We start from the raw sequence: 4,188 nt of genomic DNA on the forward strand, positions 1-4,188 counted from the left end.
TCGGTACATGGGTACTAACCATAAGCGTCCCTGAACAAAAAAAGGTATACAAATTATTTGCTTAATGTATCTATTTTTGGAATTATTTTACATGTATTTTTAAATCGTTGAAATTTGAGTGTAGGATACTTATAAAATACATAAAAGAAGAGAGTATCGAACACTTTATCCCCATTATTGTTTTTTACCGTTATCACGTGACAACGAAATATAGTTTTTACAATCGTTCAAAGCAAAAATAAAAATATAGTTTTACATTTTATCATCATACACAACAAAAAGGTATTGAACGGTTCAGCCAATAAATTTTTGTAAATTAATTGGATAAACTTTTTATTATTTTTTATATATATATTTATAAAAGTATAATATTCTTTTAATTTATTCAACTTTCACTTTTTGAAACCCCTTTATTATTAGATATACTGTTACGACCTTTTACATAATTGATTTCAGTCTTTCTTCTTTAGATCACTCTTTTTGAGGCACGTGGACAACTCAACAATATCTCGGGCTTTTAAAGCTAGTTGTTATTAATGACTAATTCCGAATACTTACAATGGCATTAATATGAAATCATATGTCCGACTTGGGTCAAAACCAGTTTTTTCCCGGCTTGGGTCAAACTTGGTCAAAGCCAGTTTTAGTTGAAACCAGTTCTGGCTTGGGCGAAACTTGGTCAAATCCAATTTTAGTGAAACCGGTTTACCAATGCAAATTATTTTACGTGCGTCAAAGACTATATATAAATAGCTTTTATTGAAACTGTTAAAATGAAAAATAGCACATTACTGCATTAGGGGTTTAAATCACCTTCGGTTTCGGTTTTAATCAGAACCAAACTGAACCGAGTGGGTTCTTAACGTTTCAAAGCATACACAACATCTATGGCGGTGAAGGGTTTCTGGCGAGCATGCTCTGTGTACAGGACACTAGTGAAGAAATGATTTGCTTTTAAAGAGTTAAATGCAATTTGCAACCTTGTAGTCAATACTAAAATGGTTATGTTAAAAGGCAAACTGGTCAATTTGCGCCCAGCTTTTTGTTAAAAAATGGTTATGTTATAAGGCAAAATGTTACATTGAACAATGTATACAATGTATCATTTTTATATATTCAATGCTGTTAACATTGTTAACACTAAAAGAAAGCCATTAGGGTTGATCACGAGTCAAAGGACTTAGAGTGACGAGACCTTCGGTTGCCACTCACCCTGCAGCCCCACAGATGGTTCACGCAAACCAGGCAGTGACCTTAAAACAAAAGACCAAACATGTTTCAGACCATATGGTTCCGGTCTAAGGGGCTGGTGCAAGATTGACAAAGGCTGTTGAAGTAGGCTCAATTGTGATCAGGAAACATTAAAATGGCCATTATATATATATACTCAATCAGTATGATCCTTTTGAAACAAGCAACTATTTTCAAACAAGTCATGTTAACCAAAAAAATAATTAAAAATCCACCGTAATTAAGCCCAAATCCGACATTACTTGATAGATTCAACAAGGTAAACAGAAGAACTTGAAAACTAAACAATCCCAATATTCAACCAAGTCGCATGAAAAACAGAAACAGTTTACGAAATTGCATAAAGAAACGACAATTCAACAACAAAAAAAAACCGCATGCCATCACTGTTGATCTTGATCCGCATCCAGGTTGCTCAGAAACATCTATAAAAGAAAATTAGGACTACTTTAACTGAAACAATTATAAATTACATAACAAAATGAAATAACCTTTTCAAAAATCTGAATCAGAAAAATCATCTTCATCATCGAAATCTTCGATAATGACGTCTTTCCTCGACTTCCGAACCCAGTCCCGTGTACAGATTAATGCTTCAATGACAGTAACAGGTAACGCGCTTCTATACGAATCTAATACTCGTTTTTCTGTATAGAAAGCACACTCCGTAGCAACGCTTGAAAGCGGAATTGCCAAAAGCTCTAAAACAAAATATAATAAGAAAAATAAGTATCTTATAACTAACTAAAAATAATTATTTATAATAAAAGTATAATACCTTTTGCCATTTTGGATAAAGTTGGATACTTTGAAGCATTTAGTTTCCACCATTGCAATATATCAAAGTCTTCTGTATTTTGTATAGTGGCATCATGAAGGTACTTTTGTAATTCAGTTATATCATCATTTGAATTTGTTGTTTGATGATACATCAACTCATATTCATTGAACAATAACCCGAACTCACCCGTGACATCTTTAACCATATCTTCAACCATCTTATCCACAACTTCTTGTTCAGTATTTGACTCTTTTTTCAAGTTACAAATTGTTCTAAAACCATACTTGATAACCTCAACCTTCATGCGCGGATCTAATATAACAGCAAAATACAGCAGCATATTGTTTTTCTTTCGATCACCCCAATTCTTACCAAACATTTTCGCCATTGTATTCGCCATAAGCTTAAAGCGCGGGTCGTGCTCACCCTTCAGTTCATGTAAACGAGCATCGATATCCATATCTTCACTGAAAAATTGATTAGCTACCACATACGTTGTATTAGACATTTCCATAGTTTTACCTTTAAAGAATTCTAACAACGATGCCAATTTTCTTGCATAAACCCAATCAATACGCCCCGGAACTTTATTTTCGCAAACTCGTTTGAAATCTGGATCTTTAATTTGACATAAATCAAACGCCTCCTCAAATTCGGGTGCCATTTTCAACATATCATATGTAGTGTCCCATCTAAATGGGAAATCATAAAATACTCTTTTTGGCTCTAGTTTTTTTCTCAACAACACAAGATTTGAACCTGTCAGGATAATATCTAGCATATCTAACTGCACTACGAACACGCTCAATTGAATTATTTAGCGATTTGAATCCTTTTTCACAACCGAACTTATAGCACTCGTCATACACCTAATATGAAGATATTTACCATTAGATATCAAGTTCGGCAACTTACTCTTCAAATACAAAATTGCATCGTCACTATACGATGCATTATCCATAGTAATCGTCACGACATTCTCAATTAATCCCCATTCTTCCAAACATTCAACAACTGTGCTTCCAATATCCTCGCCATCACCACTAAAAAGAGATCTAAAGTTGATTATTTTATTGTGCAAAGTCCAATCATCGTCGATATACTGTGCGCTTAAACACATGTAATCAACTGTTTCCTCTGAAGTCCATATATTAGTGGTAAGACAAACTCTTTGTTTATTGTTCTTAAACAACTTTCTTAACTTCATCTTCTTTTTCAAAAAGTAATCACAACAATCTTTTGCTAATGCAGACGGTGAAGGCATGCTAAAATCACGGCACGCAGCTTCCACAAACTCTTTAAATCCCGCGTTTCTAACAAACGAGAAACGAAGTTTGTTGATTATTATCATTTTTGCTAAGGCTTTTCTCGCTTTTGCTTTATCCGGTTTCAAGCTACCATCCCCGGCACCAGTAAGAGCTTTGATAAACTCCTGAAATCTCCTGCTTTCAGCAAACGAGAAAGGAAGACCGTCGCAGATAATCATTTTCGCTAATGATGTCCTTATATGCTGAGTAATGTCTTCCTCATCATCGTTAACATCTTTCGAATTATTCGGGTCTTGCGTACATGCCGACGAGTGTTGTTTTGTTGATGTTCCACCAACACTTGGGTGTGTTTCATGCACTTGAGAGCAGTGGTTGCACTTGCCTTTTATGTTCCCCTCGTTGTCGTTGGATCTTTCAAAGTAGTCACAAACGGATTTCTGTTTCCTTTTCTTTATTTCATTATTTTGTGACTCCATCTGCTATTATAAGAAAAAACAAACACAGATTAAACTTTAGTTTGCATTATGAGAACTAGAGGTACAGTAACCGAGTTTTTGTGTAAGTCGGTTCGGGTTGAAACCAATTCGGGTTTGGGTCAAACTTGGTCAAAATTAACTTTAGTTGAAACTGGTTCACGCTTGGTCAAAACCAGTTTTAGTTGGAACCGGTTCTAGATTGAGTCAAACATGGTCAAAAAAAGTTATAGTCGGAAAGGTTCCGGCTTACATAAACCTTGGACAACAACAGTTTTATTTGGAACCGGTCTCAGCTCGGGTCAAACATAGTCAAAACCAGCTTTAGTTGGAACCGGTTCCAGCTTGAGTCAAACTTGGGTCAAAAACACTTTTAGTCGAAATTGGTTCCGTTTTTGGTCAAACTCAGTCAAAA

The 4,188-nt window shown here is 35.0% G+C and overlaps 1 pseudogene across 1 annotated transcript; it reads right to left on the reverse strand.

Moving 5' to 3' along the window:
• Window positions 1-1,686: 1,686 nt before the first annotated feature.
• Window positions 1,687-3,817, reverse strand: LOC143605448 (zinc finger BED domain-containing protein RICESLEEPER 3-like; annotated as a pseudogene). The gene is made up of 2 exons (XR_013148539.1): window positions 2,030-3,817; window positions 1,687-1,952 (listed from the first exon to the last, which is right to left on the reverse strand). The product of XR_013148539.1 is annotated as a zinc finger BED domain-containing protein RICESLEEPER 3-like (transcript).
• Between the last annotated feature and the right edge of the window lie 371 nt (window positions 3,818-4,188).

The sequence above is a fragment of the Bidens hawaiensis genome, unplaced genomic scaffold (assembly GCF_021521415.1).
Source record: "Bidens hawaiensis isolate Kalapana, Puna unplaced genomic scaffold, B.hawaiensis_p1.1 tig00069451_1, whole genome shotgun sequence".
NCBI lineage: Eukaryota > Viridiplantae > Streptophyta > Magnoliopsida > Asterales > Asteraceae > Bidens > Bidens hawaiensis.